The sequence below is a fragment of the Dermacentor andersoni genome, chromosome 2 (genome assembly GCF_023375885.2).
Source record: "Dermacentor andersoni chromosome 2, qqDerAnde1_hic_scaffold, whole genome shotgun sequence".
NCBI lineage: Eukaryota > Metazoa > Arthropoda > Arachnida > Ixodida > Ixodidae > Dermacentor > Dermacentor andersoni.
Genome location: NC_092815.1, coordinates 163,397,123 through 163,418,329, shown reverse-complemented (window position 1 = coordinate 163,418,329; position 21,207 = coordinate 163,397,123).

Here is a 21,207-nt window from a genome sequence, read left to right as displayed (position 1 = left end):
GCGGGCGTCCATGAGGTGCGCTCTAAATAAAGATGCCATACCGGTCTGAAGGCTCCGTGACACTGTGTCATTATCGGCACATGCATAGAGTCGTCCTCGCTGCAGTTATAGTGTGCGCACCTTCTCATGTGGCACACCAGTTAAAACGTAAAAAAATGGCTTTGGCTTAGCTAAGGTTAAGCCCAGGATGCGAAGCATACTAGCCTTTATTTTAGTTGTTGAACCACTGTTTAGCCTGGTCAACTGCTGTTGCTTGGCTATATTTGGTTCGGCTAGACGAAGAAACAACTCATGCGTTACTCTGCTTTGCCTTCAAGAGTGGAACGCGACAGCGTTCCCGTCGACCCGCCAAGGGGTGTAAGACAATGGGCTACGGCGCAGCGACTACGCGCCCCGCATTGGACACGGTGAGCGTCGAGCAACGCAGCGTTCGGCGCGGCAACGAAATGTGCGCCTGAGCAAGCGACGCACGCCTGAGCCTTAGAAACAGCTCGTTTCTAAGGCAACACCGCATTCACTAGAGGCGCTTTTGTACCGCTTTGAAGCGTCGTACTCGTGGCTCAGTGGTAGCGTCTCCGTCTCACACTCCGGAGACCATGGTTCGATTCCCACCCAGCCCATCTTGCAAGAGTGGAGCCAAAGCCACCTAGAAACAACCGCAGCTGCTTATATACCGCCGCGACGCCGCGAGCGACGGCGCGAGTTGGAGCCCCGTTTCTCCTCTGTCGTGACGTCACGGTGTCACGTGGGCAGCCTTGAAGGCGACGCCGCGAGCGAAGGCGCGAGTTGGAGCCCTGTTCTCCTCTGTCGTGACGTCACTGTGTCACGTGGTATGGCATGGGGTCCAAAGGTCATTGAAGGCGACACCGCCGCGCCTGAGGAGCTGGGTTGAGCTCTAGTAATATGCTTCGCATAAAAGAAAACTGCCCGAGATGTTAGGTCACATTTAAGCGCTTTCGTCTTCTGACCCGAGCAACTATAAAGGTGATTGAGGAAAATCCGACAAAGTAGGGAAGAAAGATGTGCAATACAGGAAATCGCAGTTTCCCAAAAGCTTACTTTTATTTACCAAAAATTGGATCAGTGAAAGGCTCCCGTATGAATGCATTCAACAAGCACCAAATTGTAGAAATGTATTTTTCGCGTGCCGCCTTGTCTGTTTTCGTTCTATAATGAGGTGCCAATATTCATTTTTTTATGTACACCCTTTTCATTTGTTACCCGCGCACGCGGGAGGAGGCCAGGTGTCTAAACAAAGGGTACCCTGCGTTGTGATTTAAGTTAGACCGAACGAGACAGACCATGCGCTAGGGTCTTGCGACAGCGAGAGCGGACGCACTAGATTTGTTCATCCAACCTAATGTAACCGCATTGACCAAGACGAATAAAAGCTCAACATTTAATGGATATAGATGCGTGCGAGGACAGTGACTTTAGGACGCCTAGGATGCTTTTGACTTCTGGGTATAAAGTTTGAAAACAGGGATAAGGTGCCTCAGAAAGGCTGACGAGCGTTTCGATAGGAGGCTCTATCTTCGTCAAAGGCACTGCTTTTGACGAAGATAGGTCCTCCTATCGAAACGATGGCCAGCCTTTCTGAGGCACCTTATCCCTGTTTACACACTTTATACCAAAGTGTGCTATTCCATCTGTCAGCCCCTTTCTTCATTTTGGACTTGACTTCTGGGTGTGTCAGAGGAGTAAGCAGTACAAGTTCTCCATTGTGGGTTCCGCTAAATAGCCGCATGTGATACCAACATGAAACGTTCAGATTGTAATGATAGACTAAGCTGCTTCTTTTTGATTGTTCTTTTAAACGTTGTTTTAGCGCAATTTGAAGGTGAAGGCGTCGTTTCTAAAGATCTCCTGTGAGAAATAAGGTAAGCCATTGGAAAGTTCTGTCTGTACCTCCATAAAGAGTTTAGCATTATTTTTTGGGGACAATGGCGAACATTGAAATAAATACAAGGTAAGAAGAAGACAGTGTCGACAGTTGGAATTTTTCAGGCCAGACGTTTAACAGAATTATTAGAGCGTTTTGGCAAGCACGAAGAACTAGAACGAAATGAAGACAGACATTCAGCTTGTTTTTTAACGCTCCACGCTTATTTTGAGCTCGGCTCCTTGGGACTCGATGATCTCGAAGTTTTTCATTGATAAACGCGTTTCTTTGATAATATTTTAGAGTGCCTCCAGCACATTTCAACATTGACCTCTCTCCTCGTAATATATTTTTCCTCGATTTATTTTTACAGCAGTCTTGGGTAGCCAACCAGTCTGTCGTAGTTAACCTCGCCGCCTTTCAGTTATATATTCTTCCCTCTCGAGCGTAAAGGTTGGAGCATGCGCTTAGCCAGACAAGCAGAATGCCACGTGGTCATTTCCTAAACCGGAGCCTCCTGGTGGAACGCATTTTCACTTTAGTTTCACCGTCATCGCCGTTGAAGTAACATACGCGTGAATTTATGGGCCTTTCGTATACGTGCAGCTGCTTTTAATATATGGCTGGAGCACCTCTGTCTGTAAAAACCATTACATGTTTCTGTACTTAACATTTTCGTGGATACTTTCCTTGTAGGCACTTAAATAATTGACCCTAAGACATTTAATCATATACTGAAAGGTTAATCGCCTTAGCACAGCCACAACCAAAAAGTCAGGAGGTGGAGTTTTTCCTTGCAAGGAAAGTCAACGTACATAACGAAATCTCTCGAAGGTACCTTCAAAACTTTAAAAGAAGTTATGCGGTATTGTGACATTCAGCTCACCACCATCATCATCATCATCATCATCATCATGATCCTGCTAACGCCCACTGCAGGGCAAAGTCCTCTCAAATACTTCTCCAAATACCCCGGTCATGTAGTAATTGTGGCCATGTTGTCCCTGCAAACTTCTTAATCTCATCCGTCCACCTAACTTTCTGCTTTCCCCTGCTATGCTTCCCTTCCCTTGGAATCCACTTCGTAACCCTTAATGACCATCGGTTATCTTCCCTCCTCATTACATGTCCTGCCCATGCCCATTTCTTTTTCTTGATTTCAAGTAAGATGTCATTAACTCGCGTTTGTTCCCTCACCCAATCTGCTCTTTTCTTATCTCTAAACGTTACACCTATCATTCTTCTTTCCATAGCTCCTTGCGTCGTCCTCAATTTAAGCAGAACCCTTCTCGTAAGCCTCCAGGTTTCTGCCCCGTACGTGAGTACTGGAAAGACACAGCTGTTATACACTTTTCTCTTGAGGGATAATGGCAACCTGCTGTTCATGATCTGAGAATGCCTGCCAAACGCGCCCCATCCCATTCTTACTCTTCTGATTATTTCAGTCTCGTGATCCGGATCTGCGGTCACTACTTGTCCTAAATAGATGTATTCCCTTACCACTTCCAGTGCCTCGCTACCTATCTTAAACTGCTGTTCTCTTCCGAGTCTGTTAAACATCACTTTAGTTTTCTGCAGATTAATTTTTAGACCCACCTTTCTGCTTTGCCTCTCCAGGTCAGTGAGCATGCATTGCAATTTGTCCCCTGAGTTACTAAGCAAGGCAATATCATCAGCGAATCGCATGTTACTAAGGTATTCTCCATTAACTTTTATCCCCAATTCTTCCCAATCCAGCTCTCGGAATACCTCCCGTTCATCTTCAGCTCATCTTCAGTGCCATTCGATGATTGCTCGAACGCTTATTGTGTTTGCCTTATACATATATACGCGAAGACGGTATTTTACTTCGGGACAATTACCAGGGTGCTTTATATTGCTATTGTGAGCGTGGTTCTGAGCAAAAATAAATTTTTATGTTGAACCCTGATTAGGGAAACATGTTTTCTGACAGTCAAAATGTTCCGCAGATTTTTCTTTCCATTTAACAATCTCTCAGGTTCTATATGCATGTGATTATTTACATAAAGAATGACGAGCAAACCCGAACTGTGTACGAAATGGAAGGCAACTGAGTCGCCTTGAGAGACCCGCAAATAGAACAACCACTGTATTCAGTTACAGCAAGTGTGGAGCCGAACACTGACATAGTTGCCGCCAATATTAGCCCTTGATATCTGTCCCAATATGCACAATATTTTCTTGCAGTGTCTAAACATTGTAGCCAACCTCTTCACATGTCGACGGAAGCAAAACAAATGAAAGGAATATAAAATGCGCTTGAATGTCCTAATATCGAATTGGTAAAATGAAACAAAGAGCACGGCTACGCAGTTTAGATAGCCGTTATGTGTTTCTGATCACCCTAAAACAGTATGGAAAATTGTCATGCATCTTACTTTGTGCTGCGCAACAAGTGTCACCAACCTACCCGTGTTCTGGTGAGTGTTAAATACTGTTTTATTATATTCTATCTGAATATGACTCCTCATTGAATACCACGAGCTTGTCTAACAAGATCACTCCAAGTGCTGTACTTTTTTGGACATGAAGACTAAGTTTCGCGAAATATATTTTTTTCTATAGCTTCTTACACGCTCTTGAAAACACTAATAAGCTTAACAGCTGGAATACTCAACTTTGACGTCAAGAACTGAGAATATGCCGAATGTGCCTTCTTTAACCTCATTGTTCTTTCCTTGTTCATTTTGTCATGAGGGAGACTTTACTAGCACCATAATTTACCTCCGGCAGTCTGCCCTTCAATAGTACGTGCGTTCCGCCGAAAGTGCCTTGCTTCTATCATTCCACTCTATCTCGCATGTCTTGGCAGCGTTGTTGTTGTTGCTGTGGCCCATGCCTTGGGTAAGAGATTGGGCATAGTTCGCGACGGGAACACAACTGAATTTCTTCCTTACCGCTAACCTAATTTTCTCTAGCAGCAAGATATAAATGATCATTTTTATAAACAATTAAATATAATTCCCTTAGACAAGCGTTCTGTTTTGACACATCCTTTGTTCTATTCCTTCCTTATTTCTCACATTTGTTGCTTTGGCAGAGGATGAGCATCCGAATAGTGCAAAATAGAGCATCATGCCATAGACCGCTGCCCATAAATGGTGCATCTGCTAATTTGCATGCACTTTCTACGAACATTCGTTAGCAGAAGGAAGCAAGAAAAACACGGGCAATTACGATTCTCTTTGTTCCGGGTGTATTCGGCTTTGCGTTTCGACTTCTCTCCTTCTTAATTTTTTTTGTTTTATTTTGCATTCCGGCACTCCTCCCCTTTCATATGCATTACGGACTTATCTGCCCCATTACGAGCCGTTTCATGCACGCGGATTTGACTTTCAAGAACAGGTATCCAGAATAAAAAGGAATCTACAAGAGATGCGATGAATTGCGTGTGAAATTGAGCTAAATATAAATGAAAGTACGTGCGACAAAAATAATTTGCAGTACGTTAGTTATTCTGCTCATTCTGCTAAAGCTAACTATTATTATTATTATTATTATTATTATTATTATTATTATTATTATTATTATTATTATTATTATTATTTATTTTATTCTTGTCATCGCTGCAGTTCCAGCATGCGAAAGAGGCAGTCCGACGAGCCTCTATTTCTATTCGTTTCGCAAGGGGAACATCTTTGTACCACGGCCAAGATAACTGCAGCAGCAGCAAGCATCTGTAGAGGGCTGCCATAGTTTCCGCAGGCAAGCCTTTCGGAGGCTGCTCCCGTGACATGCAGGAACTATGTCCTTCTGTCACATTTTTCCTCCGTTTCTCCTCCAGCCCTGCAGGGCATAAAATGTGCCTCAGTCATATTTACGCACCCAGGCATTCCATTATCCCTCCCTCTCTTAAAATGCTTAGTTTCTCGCAAGAAATTTTGCGGCATTTGTTGTCTGCACGGTCCACATTTTGGTCATATCGCAAGTTTCGTGTGCGCGCAAACAGTATAATAGCCACTACTGTGGCGGACGAGAAGACGTACCCGCCACCTATATGCACTAGGCTACTTAATCCCTTAAAAACAGTTTGCCACCCAACACTGCGGAGGGAGGTGAGGGAGAGGTAAGGAGGTAAAAAAAAATAGTACAGAAAGAGAAAAAGGTAGCGCATACACGCAATCGGCAGCCGGTCACCACGACCGCAATCTGTCGTAGCCCAGTATGGCTTGTAGAATTACGAACACCGATTCAGCCTACAGCCGCTTGTGCAGCTGTGTTCACATTAAACACTGTAGCAACGTCCTCGTCACCCTCAGCTGCCGACGATTTGTTATTGCGGGCGTGCGGGCAGAGCTAAGCCTTATTCACTGAGGAAAGCACTGAATCAAGGTTCATTGCGCTTATCTGCCTGCTATGACAATGTGGGACGCGCTTGCAGTGGGTGAAACAAAACGCGCATGAGAAAAATTCTGGTTTTCCTGTGACACGGGGCCCTCAACGCTATCTCGTTAATACTGGCGCCAATTCTTGCAGCCGCACGGACGGGCTCTTGCAGGCTACCGTCGTATACGCTGAAGCCTCCGGCCCGTTCAACCGAGTGTCTGTAGCGACAGAAAACAGGAACGAATGATTTTCCAGCTTCAGACATTAGAACGATCATATTAGGGAAGAGACGAGTGACTATTGTGGAGGGGGCACTTTAGGGGAAGCACTGATTTACACGTGGGCGACTGGAGACAACAACGGACCGAGGAGAACGCCCACGAGAGACGAGAATACTCGACGATTACACAGAAAAGAGATGGCTACGTTAGGAGACAACACAATAAAGCGTTTAGTTTCGCCGATGTTGTAAAGGACATATTTTAGGCGGTATATTCGAGACACAATGCAGAAAAGCAAGCAGAGCCTTTTCTTACTGCTACTTACGTTTTGTATTTCGAAAGGTCAGCGACATATCCAACGAGAACGCGATTTAACACGTCGTCTCCTCTTTAAAGACCCACTCACCACAAATAAAGCAAAAATAAAGCTTAAAAAAGCGCAGAGAAACACCCGCGTATTCATCAGTATTCAGATTTTCGAAAAAAAAAACAGGATATTACTTGAAGCACTATTCGGTAAAACGAGGAGGGCCTGTCTTACAACCATATAATGTTTATATATAGGGCGATACCTCCTTTCTACGTGGTTCATTGCTAGACTGAAAAGCCGTATTTTCCTATGCATGAAAGGACTTGGTGTGCCGTTAGACTATTATATACGTTACTTCAGAAGGGGATAATATAGGTAATAAAACTGTGCAACACTTCCGACGGCGACGATGTTTAAATGCGTTTCAAGCTATTTTGATTACCGATTACTCTAAACTATCATTTACCTTCGCCCTGGATAGTGCTCTTCTCACAAACACTGGACTGAATAACACACAACCCTTTTACTTCCCGGACCACACGGGGACGCGCAAAGGTCAGCATCATAAAAAGGAAAGAAAGAAAAAAGAGCAATAATAAAAGCCATGAAAACAGCGAAACGTATAATTTACAGTGACCAAGGCTGCATAAGAAAGCGCGAAATATTTTCCATGCCCCTGGACAAGCGAACAGCTTTGTTTAATTCTTATTTTCCGGAAATATGAAAGCCAATATATTTTTAAATTAAGCGGTACCCTTAATCCCAAAACGGACGTCTGGTTTTCCTCTTGTCTGCTGGCTTTTGCATGCCATATCTCACTGTAGAAATGTATCTGCCATATAATGTTTTTGTTGGCATCCTTTTGTGTACGAACTCTGAAATAAAAAAATAAATTGCCGCAGAACTCATCTGCGAGTCGTCTAAGTATACGAAAGCATTGTACCCCTTGCTCATCTCTACGCAGCCCCGTGTCATTATCTATGTTATGAAATTTCGTACGACCGGTATAAACAACAGCGCTGCGGCAGCTCGAGCTGCTGTGGACGGTGGCGCCAGGTGAATTGATCAGGCAGGCAAACTACTGGAAGTGGCCGCGGCAGGTGCGCTGATGACGTTGCGATCATTATAATATGGTATCGCTCTTTAGCGTCTCATCTATGTGCGTCGAACCATTATGCGCCGAGCAGACTATATCTTGAATGCGATCTGCCATGCAGATAGAGAGGGCCGACTGCTGATAGCTTCGCGCGCTGTGTCCTCGCCGCTTCGTGCTGGGGAGAGACGCGCGGGCCCATATCTTGAAAGTTATCTGCGAAATGGGCACGGTGCGGCGTGTACTGAGAGATTTGTGGATGTTGTGTCCTCGCCGCTTCGTTCGCCTGGAAGTGACAGGCAACACGGTGTTAAAGGTGCTCGCCATTGGGGGCTCTATCTGTATTGTATGCGTCATTTTCAAAGAATGTGTGCACTTTGAGTTTCACTTTGCCAAGTGCTTTAGGCCTGGTTCACGTCCTCCGCGAGTTGGCCCGATATTTCATCAGCCCACACTTCTATCTTGCGTGACGGACGGTTTTCTCGTTGGATAAGCATAGAAATGGTTACGAGTATAAAGTTTAGCTAGGAATGTGGTCCAGTGTTTGAAAAGATCACGAACACTATCATGTAATTTCTTGTTCTGTGCTTTTTTTAATATACGACATGTGTACTATGATATTGAGCTGGTGCCTTCAAACCAACGTCTCGTTGTGGCTGGTAATCTTTCTATATACCGTGTTGTCAAGGCGTTCTACTGTCCCTTCTATGTTTAAGGCGAAGCTTTCTGTGGAAACCCCCCTGCATCACTCTTGCTGAGCGTCGCTGCCGCCTGCTGCTGCTAGTGTTGCTGCAGCAGCCTCTTTGCCCAATAGGTCACACTCGGATGGATGGATGGATGTGGATGGATGGATGTTATGAGCGTCCCCTCTGGAAGGGGGCGCTTGGTTGCGCCACCAAGCTCTTGCTTTTATACTGCCTAATGTCCTACCTAAGTTAAACAATAAAAAAATTAAAACATGAACACTATGAACTCCCAAACCCAAATTTTCTGATCCCCTTTTGCTAACTGTGCTTTTGTACGTCTCCGTTTTTTGTTGTTTCCCTACTTTTCGTCCACCAATCCTCCAATCGCCTCTTGCGTCTCTCGGTTGTGGGACGGTGGCGCCATCTGGGAGCAATGGCTGGCACTACTTTGCCCGCTGTAATAAAACGTAGAGGGTGGGGGGAGGGGGGGGGGGGGTATGCTGGCCTGCACGTGTCGGTGGTTCGCAGCTGGTGGAGGGGGCGAGGGGCCCCCGACGTGAAGAACCGCAGTGAACGGGAGAGATGGCGGCGGAGGAGATGGTTCTATGTTGCGCATGTGTTTCACCGCCTGGCAACCACGTGGGCTGTAGCATCTGTGCCTCCAAGGGGAGATCGGGTGCCCCAAATAAATAAAGGTTCAAAAGGGTGCGCTCCTACGTCAGCGCAAGAACACCAAAGTGAGCACCACAAACACATGTGAATAATCGTTACATTACACATATGTTTTATTTGTGAAACATTGCATCTCCTTTATAAAATACCTGAATAATGCGTTCGGTTTCACTTTACACTAAAATTATGTAAACACCGACAGGTGTTTCAGCCCTCCTTAAGTATTCAATGAAAGCATCGCTGTATATAGATTTCAACAGGGCGCTTTGCATCGGCTGCATTTTTAATCATGTTTTCCCCCGTTATGCTTTCGAACCCTTTTCCTAAAGACATTCCCGACATTGAAAGGCATTGAAATATTGACCCTTAAGAGGAAGCTTCAGCTCGGGCCACTACCGACGCGGCCTATTCAAACACATGTAAAACGCAAAAAGCGCTTTTCTGAGATAAGCCTTGGACCGATATTATTAAAGTTTGTTACATTTGAGAGAGAAAGTTAAATTCTAGTGACTGTTGGAAGCCGAATTTCGATTTAGGGCATGAATTTTATAGCAAGAACTTTCAAAAATGAGAAATCGGATGCATAGCTCCGCATCAGAAAATGCGAATCCATAGCTCCGCATCAAGAACAGATATCGTGGTTCTGTAAAAGGCATCCATTAGATCATTGAAAGCGGACAAATTCAATAGGTCATTTTACATCTTACGTGAATTTGTTCCGTTGTTTACAAGGGTTCTGCAAAAGCTGTATTTCCATATTACAAATGTTTGTGAGATTCATGTGTAACATATCAATTTTGTCCGCTTTAGATGTTCTATTAGATGCAATTCACAGAAATGCATTATCATTTTTCGTTGCTGAGTTACAGAGTTGTAAACATGATGGTTTCTTTGTATGACAATTTTTTATTTTTGACAATTTTCAATAAAAACTTTACTGCTTAAATCAATACTTCGAAACCAACAGTCACCAAATTTTGCGTTTTTCTTTTAAATGAAACAAACCTCTTCAATTTTGGTGCAGTGGTTGCTGAGAAAAACGAATTATCCTTTTACATGTATTTAGATAGGAGCACCCGAGCTCAACCTTCCTCTTAACGCGTCTCTTAATTTCGCCAAATGTAAGCTTTTTGCAACTTAGTGCTGCCTCGAATCACAGGAGACAGCCTAAAATGTCCGCCAGCGCCTTAGAACATATTGTAAATAATTAATTTGCAAATTTGTATTTATTCGACAGGAAACTTTCTTTATATACGAGATACGGCATGTGCCATTACTTAGCCTCGGCCACGAGTGCCTAGCGGAGTGGTAAAAGTCTTTAGTTGGACGAATGGCCTTTTCAGGCGTTCGACCATCGTTTAATATTAAAGGTTAGCATATTGTACAATACGCAGTGCATTGTCTAAGGTGTTACCCGGCGTGCTTACTTAGTGGCTATAGTGTTGGGCTGCTAAGAACGAGGTCGCGGGATTGAATCCCGGCTACGGTGGCCACATTTAAATGTGGGCGAAATGTGAAAACACTTGAGTACTTAGACTTAGGCGCGCCTTAAAGAACCTCAGGTGGTCCAAATTGCCGGAGTCCCCTACTATAGCGTGCCTCACAATGAGGTCGTAGTTTTGGCACTTAACACTCCATAATTAAATTTTTTCTTAATTCAGTTCTGTAAGGAGTATCGCATGTGCTGCGAAAAGGAAATGCTGGTGTTGTTCGGCACGTCATTAGGCGCTGAATACATTCACTGTGAAATATTAAGTACACTGACGCTGCGCTACGCCCCCAAATCGGTGCGAATGCCATGGAATATGATCTAATCTACTATGAAAGTACGTATGCACGACTACGAGGCGACAACATGCTGAAAACAGAGATGCTGATCACGCGATCGCACAGCCTGGCATATCGAATATATCGACGTAATGTTTCAAAATAACAACAAAAAAAGATAAGGAAGAAATGGCGAAGAAGGTGGCCTTGGATGAATTTGGCGGCTGATATAAAGAGGCTTAGTTGAGTCTTCTTAACATGTTTTAGCCTGTTGTCGCGATTTTACGACGTACCTAATTTGAGCACATACATGCGAACGCGGAACACTTAAATGAGAGAAATCCCCATTTTAACGCCGTGTGTGGCCATCCAGCAAAAACACATGTGCGTTTCGCCATTTATGACTTAAAAATAACGCTCTCCGCATGGTGTGGCCACCGGGGGTGAACACCTCAGGAAACTCGTGCGTATTTGTCTATTGAGGGGCATATCTTTAACGCTCCATCTCTGCAATGAAGAATCTTTTGCAGACTGCTTGAAAGGGTGAGACCGTTTATCTACCAAGTTTGAATCTGTTGAGTGCGAAAACGTGCGAATACAAATGCGTTGCATTGCGTAACATTCCCGCTTCAGTTTTCTTAAAACGAGTAAAGAAATATCATGCAGTGTAGCACGTGTTGTGAGGGTAATCTTCGATGTTCTCATCTTGCATAGAACTACATCCTTTTGAAACTACAGCCCCTATCGAGAACTAGTTCGTTTCAATGCTTTTGAAATGCCGCCGATGTGTCATCTATATGTAATAAACATCAGCAAAAAGACCACACCTTTTCCTAATTCCTTAATTGCGACGGACTTCGTTGCGTTTGGTTTCGGACCGCTAAATACTTGTAAACTTTTACCGGACGAAATCATCGCCCTTATTTGATTTAACAAGGTAACGTTGTCGAGACGCCAGTGACATATTGTGCGACACTGGAAACACCGCTATTACTACACATCTTGACCTCGCTTCGGAGTCTCACTCTTGACTTTAGTGTGCACGACATCTTTTTGTGCATAGTTTATCGGCCTATTTTGCGGGGTTGCTCAAGATCCTCGCGCAAGCATCCTTCCTGAACTATTTCGCTTTTCGTATTTGTGTATTAAAGAACTTCGTTATCGTACGAGAAAAATTGTAGATGCTCCCCGCTTAAAACCGTTCACTCGGACTTTCTTCTCTGTATAACACGCGGCGAGGCTGGCCACTTTAACACCCGAAAAAACATAGAAACAAAATTCAAAGCTGGCGTTTTGCGTGCCAAAACCACAATATAATTATCAGGCTCCCCGTAGTGGAGGAATAACGATTATTTCACTTTGCTGTGATTCGGCAACGTGCACTAAAAATAAGCATGCCAGTATTCTTGCATTTCGCGCCTTTTGAAATGCCGCCGTCGCCGCTGGCATTCAAACCCGCTACCTCGAGTTCAGCGCTGCAACCCCACATCCACAGGGCTACCGCGCTGAGCCGGAAGGAATACTTGAGCACCCTAGGTCGGCAAACTCACTCAGGAGTCAACTCACTAAGACTAACTCAACTCAGACCGACGCTCACATTCAGTTCCTTAGACTTGCCCGCATATTCAAGAACGTTGATCCGCTCTAAAATGCACCTGGTATCAAGGAAGTAAATCGTAGTGTTGCCCCTCGACAAAAGGGGTCACTGCGTTTCATTGACAGTGCATCACAGCTGTTGAGAAGCATAGTGTCTTCTTCACTCCAGGAAATGCGCTGTGATATATTCAGTATAGTGGAAGAAGAGCCTCAGGTCGAGTAGTGTTAAAGAATACGGCGGTAAGTTTGAGGAAGTGCGAGTGATGATTCCTAGGATTGTGTGCCTTAATCAGCCAAAGTGAAACAAAGTAGGCGTGAATTTGAAACTAAGTTAATAAAGTCGAGTCCAACAAGTCTGAGTTTGAGTAATACGAGGTGAGTCTGATTCAGTGTGTGTATCTGAGTATATGAGTAAGGCGACTGAGTCCGACTGTGTCGGAGTCTCACTCTCAGTAAATTGAGCGTGCTTGAGTCTGAGGAAGTCAAAGTAGGCCTGAATCACATTTCATTAAGAAAATACGTGCGAGTGCGACTTTATCTTACTTTCAGTAATGCAACCGCGCCAACGAGTGGAGTCTGTTGAAAACAGTGATCCTGAATGAGGAAGCTTGAACAGTGTGTTCGTGTCCAAAATTGAATTCTACAAAGTTAAGATGCCAGAACAAAAATTAAAAAATGTGATCTCTTGTGAAATAGGAACGATATGTGTAAGTAGGTTGTATTATAGTTAATGTTATTACACAAAAAAAACTGTCTACACGATGTATCTACAAAAACAGATAGCCTTGAATGAAACGGAAGAAAGATCAGCCAGATTATGTCGATGTTTCGTCACCTTCGCAGTTGATGACGTTCTTTAACTTGTTTACTTGAAAGTAACTTTAACCCCAGCTGGAAAAACACCGTCATGGGGCGTCGTACGGGACCATCAGGACTAGAAGGGTAGGGCTTAAGTAATACGACGTGAAGGGCGCCGTATAGGTGAAATAGTTGACATTGGTCACTTGGCGTAGGGCGTGGTAGGGGCCTTGTAATATAGAACGAGGTTCTTCGATGGCCTACTCGGTGGCCAGAGGGCCAAAGTAGCTCAAAATAACATGGTGAAAAGTATGCGTCCCAGTTCCGATGATTGCAAAATCTCTTTTATTTGTTTTCCTCGAATGCCAACAGACAAACACGTGCAAGCTTCCACGCGTTGTCGGCATGGGTGATAGGTTCGCGCATCGCGAAATTAGTAACCACTGCGATGCACCTGTTCCCGGAGCTGGGATAGGTGTCACGGACGCACAGGCAAAAATGAACACATCTCACTCGATGACCACCCGCCGTGGTTTCTTAGTGCCTATCCTGTTGTGCAGTTAAGGAAGAGATCGCGGGATTGAATCCCGGCCAAGGCAGCCTTATTTAGGTGGGGGCGAAATAAAACACACGTGTGCTCAAAGTTAGGTACATGCTTAAGAACCCTCAGTGGTCCAAATTATTCCGCAGTCCCCCACTACGGCGTGCCTCATAATCAGATCATGCTTTGGCACGAAAACGCCTGTCGGAAAACCCCAGTAAAGAACAAAAAAAAGTAAACGTAACACCCCAGTCACAGTTCCTAACTCTTGGTGTCTTTGTTGACTTTACCAAAGCCACTGACACCCTTAACCATAATATTCGTCTTGGCAAACTTGAGCATTACGGGGTTCGTGGGCATACTCTCAATTTAATAAAGTTAAATCTCAGTTCCCGCTCTCAATATGTAGAAATTAACAATTCTTCCACTAAGGTATGGCAACTTACGAATGATGTGCTGCAAGGTACTCTTTTAGGGCCACTTTTGTTTAATGTATACATTATTAATATAAATAATATAAACAAGGAAGCTGAATATAATATATACGCAGATGACGCTGCATTGTGTTTTGCCGCATATGATATCGTGCAACTAATTCAAATGGCTCACACTGTCATGAATTTTTAGCGGTATAGTCCGCAGTGAATTCACTAAAATGAATCTTGCAAAAACAAAGACCATGATTTTCCGTCCCCGAGGGAAAAATGTGCTGGACCGATCTCCACGTTTCATCAATGAAAATAACATTGTACATGCAAATCAATTTACATCCCTCCGTGTAATATTCGCGCCCACAATGTGCTTGGATGCTCGCATAGGTAAACAAATTTTAAATTTGTCTAAGTATGTCGGCACTTTGTCCCGCAATAGAGCCATTCCGCCTGTTAACGCGACATTTGTTATCCAGTGGCGCTGCCGGACATGCCAAATATACTGGCCCACTTTGACCCGTCGTCTTCTACAGAGGTTCGTACAGATAATAATGTTCAAGGGATTGGAACCGTCTTATTCTAAAGCCAACGGGGACAAGGCCGTGCTATTGTCTACGCAATTCGCCTCCTCATAGCATCGGCGCGTAACTATGCGATTACAGAGCGCCAGTGCTTGGCTCTCGTCACGATATAATATAAACAGACTAAAGACAGGGTCGGACTGACATGACAGCTGATTTTAGAGAAAGAATGCATCCGTAAAAATGATCTGTTAAAGGGCCCCTCACCAGGTCACAAAGCGAATTTCGGTTTTACGTTGGAAGTTGTTACGTGCCCTTTAGGGAGCGCTCTGGCGCAATAATTTGTAAAATTAGTTCATTAATTGCCACATTTTATTATTGGTTCATTAATTGCTGATATTGAAATATTTCAGTGTCGCCACCCTGTGATTTGAAGGGGCGAGGGCCACTGCTAAGAGAGACACTCTCTCTACTTGCCACGTCTAGCCTCCGCAAGCGAAATTTCTTCCCTACGTTCTCCCATACCGGATCTCGAGGATTGCGTGACGCATACGTCATACGCCTTCATTTTTTTCCTCGCTTTATAGCTGCACGGCGCACTTCCGCTGATGGCGTCGGGCTTGAGCTGTTGCGTTGTCTCGTTTCGCGCAGCGCACGGTTTTGCGCGCTGTGCACCACAACACCTCACTAGCTGTATAAGTCGGTGCTATGCGAACAGTGAGGCATACACAAGCGGTTAATAAAACATTATCGCTCGCTGGAACAGGCTAGAAAATGACATACTTTCCTTGCCTGCGCGTGTGAGTTCACGACGTGGGAACAAGCAGACAAAACGGAAGTACACCTCTCTGAGTACGTTTACCTGAGTACACCTCAGGTAAAAGAAGAGCACGCACACATTCAGTTTGGGTGTTTTATTAATTCTGTTGACTTTAATTAGTCTATTTAAGCAACATATTACACAAACAACAGATGCTTCCTTGAGTAAATCTCGAAGTCACGTGTCTCTACAAGCGACGTCACAGGAGTGCGATGTACGTAGGCGCACTTGCGCGACTTACGTCGACTCTCCGGCTGGGAACGCGACGCCCGCGAGCAGAAGGGCAAACGGCGTTTGGTTTGAAATTTCAACTCCTTGCGCTTCCTCTAGCGATGTAGTACTTAGCAGACACGATCGTTCGCGCCCATTGCATGTGCGGCACTTGTCAGCTGAAAATGGCCAGACCTGGTGAGGGTCCCTTTAAAGCCTAGTGTACCAACCGTCGAAGAATTGCCGTGAGTCTTACCCAATTTCACCTAAAGGTTTCTGAGTGTAGTTCGATGAAGAAAGTTTGTCTTTGTACACCCGGTCAGAGATATCGTGAAGCTGCGCACTGACTAGCCGTGCGGTTCTGTACCGTCTTTACGAGGTCATAAAGGAAATGCTTCAGCCCCACACAGACGGAAGGCGGAACTAGGAGCAGCGTAAACCTAGAACCAGACGAAACATGAACAACGATGCCACCGTACACAGCGAGGCCAGCCAAATAAACCACAAGTCTCGAGGCTGCAAGCGAATCAGAAGAAAGACGTAGCCTGGCATCTCGTGTCGCTGTAAAATTAGCGAGGCGTGTAGACTGCTTCGTAGTGTACGTGCGCTGAAAACGAATTGCACAGAGGCCATTTGTTTGCGTCCAGCAGCGGAATTGCAACAATGCGTGAAGCACTGTGCCCGACACCGTGTCAGCGGCTGCTTTTTTTTTCTTTTCTTCTTTCACGTGCCACGGTATCCTGCATGCTACGACTCTTGCTTACTGTTGTTCGCTCATTTGCCAAAGTTCGCGGAAATATCGAAAAATGCCTCTGGTTTGTGCTGGAGCTCCTACATACATGACGTGTTCTTATTTCTCGGGGGAAGAGGTCGGTAGCATCTTCTTTATGCTTTCCGGAATGCTTCTTTTGAGGTTTATGTTGCGAAAACAATGTGTTTAAATACGCGCGAAAGAAATATATATATATATATATATATATATATATTATTTCTCGAAGCGTTCTTGATCAGGTGAATGACTATCCGTGTAGTGTGCTGGGCTGATTTCTGTATTATTAGGAGTTCATTTAGGTTTCTTGGAAAGATGGAAAACTTCACTTGAGGCTTAAGATCTAACTAGGTTGTGCATAGAAGCTACGGAATAAAAAGGGCTTGCTTTCTGCAGGAAAGGTATTGCAGGAGACACTGAATTGACCCAAGCCTTGCGCATCTCATCAATTTTTATTTTAAATATTCGGCAGCCATTCCATTCTGTGAAGATGGATTTAGATAGAAGTCATTATAGTAAGGCATTGAAATATTACGTGTAGCTAGGCGTACCTGATATTTAGATAATTTCCATATATGGGGTTCAGCGGACATGCAGCGAATGCAAGCAACTTCGTTTTTCTTCATTGCGAGATATATATGCACTGCAGTAGCTAGGACGAAACAAATGGGAGCCGGAGCGCATACGGGACCTTGAAAAGTGAGACGTTGGATATCTGGTTGCGGTTATAGAAAATACACCTCTATGTTTGCAGTAAATAAACTTCGCATACCTCAAATTCTGAAGGCTTCAAACGACTTCGCCATTTCACTCTATCTTCACCTTTTTTTATTGTTTTTTTTCGGTGTATATTCGGTAGCTCTATAGAATATATTTCGTTATTTCAAAGTGTTGGTGCACTAAATTCAGCTTTATGAAGCCGTTTGATTACTTGCTCCTTAAATATATTTTACGTATACGCACCCTCCCTCCTGTTAAGTGTTCAAATAAGTGGAATAATGAGACCATGCTTCGCGCTTCATTAGAAATTTCAATCAGATTTGTTTTTCTCTTTAGGGCTGTGCAACCACCGTGGTGGCAGCGGCTATGGTGTTTTGCTACTAAGGACAAGGACGGGCGATCGAATCCTGGCTGCCGCGGCCGCATTTCGATGCGTGCGAAATGCAAATTCTCCCGTGGCCCTTGCATTGGGGGTACGTTAAAGATCCCCTAGCAGTCAAAACTACTTCGGCGTCCCCGCTAAGGCGTACCTCATAATCAAATCGAGGTTTTGGCACGTAACACAAAGAATTCAATTCAGTTCTTTAGTGCTGTTTGCTGAGTTGTACAGCCAGCGTGTCATAAAGCATGCTAACATTTGAGTTCGCTGTATGGCATAGGGATAAGATTAGTACTTCGCGCACTGTATGTGATACGCCCCGCTTAATTTATATCAGTGTATTTTTTAACCAGAAAGCAGACTAAAATATCAAAATATGTTGCAAAAGAATGCGGCAGCCATTCCATTATTTGAAGCTAGATGACCAGAGGAGCTATACAGATGGTATAATGTACAACATATAGATACATAAATATGTTGTTGCTGTTTATTGCTTCACGCCGGTTACTATAACTTTATGGTTGCTATGGTAGACGGCCAAGGGTTCCGGGACGACGACGGACAGGTTCATGGCGAAGGTTAAGACCAAACACGAGCGCCTCATGGCTGCTGGCAACTTTGTATGGGTGTAGAACTGCAGCCCGAACCGTTGGAACATAAACGAGAGCAGCCAATTGCCATCTGGTCGCGACACGTCCTCGTTAAGTGGCCAACGACCAGGACTGCAGTTTGATTGTCTACGGTCCGATCGACCAGCCATCCAAAGCGATCGTTCATAAAGTCCTCTACGTCGCACTAGGAAGAGCAAGGTCGAACGTACACGACGACACCGACCGTCTCATCGATGCTCTTCACGGCACACACGCCGGCACAAAACGCCGCGCTTTCCAGTTCTTGGATGGTGGACGAAACGTCGTACGGCCCGATGGCGGCGGCTACGTCCTTCCTGACGTGTATGGCAACTCAGCCAGCTCGCGACTCGGCTCGGCCAGCGCACGCTACGCCGGTGTAGCCATCGACTGGAGTGAAGAAATGTAGGTATGCGCTCGTGATCGTGATGTCGTCGTACTCGTTCGAGTGTCATCATTGCCGCTTTGTCATCCGAGTCATGTCATGCATGCTATCATGGCGACGCCGTCGTGGTCGTGCAGACGTTACGCATTCGTCGTCACACCGCTGCCTAGATGACTGTGATGCCGTCGTGGTCGGTCCATCGGCGTCACTAGCTTCGTCATCGGACTGTCATCATGCAGTCGCCGTCCTAGACTTGCACGCGTCGGACGTGGTGTGCCGCGTGCACACGTAGTGACCTGACGTTGACAGCCGCGAGTGAGGAGGTATATTGAAATTCTACGCTGAAATGATGAGCGGCAACGGTACCAGCTGTGAAAGAAGACGACGACGACGACGAACGCGCGATCACAGGCACGAGCGCGTTCGAGCGGCGTAAACGTCGAAGGCGACGACGACGCTCGGGCCAGTGCTGATGATGATAGCTCATTATCATTGCTTCCTCTTGCCAATTAATGGCACATATCCCCCTTAACCGGCAAAGGAGCCAAACGTGCTTTTGCAGTTGTGCAGTTGTGCCACTGCTTGCACAAACGTGCAAGCAGTGGCACGAGCGAGTTAAGGCGCTTGCACCGAGGGACGCCAACGAGCCAGTTCGCCGGTTGTTCGCGGGCGACGGACTACGGAAATGCCCTAGCCATATACCGCTTCACTGCAAGAAAAGTATACTAGCGAAACACTGACTGTGCCAACCGACTAAAAATAAGCAGCACCAATACGTGGCCAAAGTGTAACAAGTAGCTAAAACATATTGGTCTAATTATTGCAAAAATTAAGGAAGACGAGTGGAAATTTTTTCGTAATTTTCCGCTCAATATAAGCATATTTAGACGCTTATGCGTCTTGCAACATCAGTGTGGTAGCGGTTATGAAGACAAGCACATGCCCCTGACGTAGGACCGTCTTGATAAGAGCTATAAAACCAGAGCCATTCTTGAACAAAGACACATTCGTTCTTGCCTGGTTCCTATGTTCGTGTCTACCTTTTGCCACGATTGAACAACTGGCGGCGAAAATGCGATTGATAGTACGGTCGTAGCGAAAGAAATTCAACAAGAGGGGACACAAGGCGAAAACTGGTAAGAGGAAACACGTCACGCCTAGTGTTAATCCCATCTCTTAGTTGATGAGAGCATCCAAAAAAAGAATGTGAAATGAACTTACAGACAACGTGTCATTCCTTTCTTGTTCTTTCCCGCTAAAACTAAAAACTTGTACTTCGCGAGTTATTTTTCATGCGTCAGCTAGCAACAAGCTAGCGGCACGCCAGACGCGCCATACGCACGCGTCATTCGCCAGACATGCCACCGAAGCGAGTGAGGCCGGCTGTGCATGAGAAGCTCTCCTGCTCGGCGACCCACGTGTTTATATGTAGCCTGTTTGTTCAGCTCGCGGCATTTTTTTCTTTTCCGTCGGCGTTTCGGCATGGCACCGCTGCATTACTAGACTACAGCAAGGTGAGGAATTTTGTTCTGCAGTAATATACGCACTTCATGCACATTTAGGCTTACTGCACAAAGCTTAACCTATCTAGTGACGCAGTTATCGAAAAACAGCTCCCCTGTCCAGGCCCAGGTAATTTGGGTTAATTACTCGTACTGGGAGATGTTTGCGACGCTTTCCATGAGGCCCAGCATGATTATAACTTATTTTGGTAGTTTTGGGGTACGCTCGCCGCACCTGGCTTTGTGATGAAAAGCACCTCGGGCGTGTGATGCAGTTTCTCGTGTACTGAATCTTACCGGGACAAGTTTTGGCGCTTTCTCTGACCCCAGACATTATTGTAACTGATTTCGCAACTTTTTGGGGCAGTTTTCAAGCAGAGTGGCCGCGCTAGGCGTAGTGGCGCAGTTAGCGAAAAGCAGCTCGGCTGTGTGCCGCAGTTAGTTTCGCGTGTACTGAAACTTACTGGGACAAGTTCGTGGCGCATTCTCTGACACCGAAAATTATTGTAATTCGTAACTCTTTGACAAACTTTTCAGGCATGCTCACTGCGCCTGGGGTGGTGAAGCTGTTAGCAAAAAATCAAGTCGGCCGTGATGAGTTTGTTTTGCTTGTACTGATGTTTAGTTTCACAAGTTTGTGACGCTTTTTGCCGCCCTGCGACAACATATACCTTATTTCGGTACTCATGCTTGTCGAAAACGCGATGAGTGATTGCCGAGAGTGATAACACAGGAATGTGTTGCTTGCGCCGGCAAGACGCGTAAAACATAAAACCGAGGAGCTCAAGAACTTGACATTTCTGTCTTCTGAGCGACTGAAAGCAGGCTTTGCACCCAGGAATCCGTCTTGAGTGCGACTAGAAGACATTCCGAGATCGCGTAACATGGTCTGGCCGAGAGCCTGTGTTGTGGCCACCTCTGTGTATAT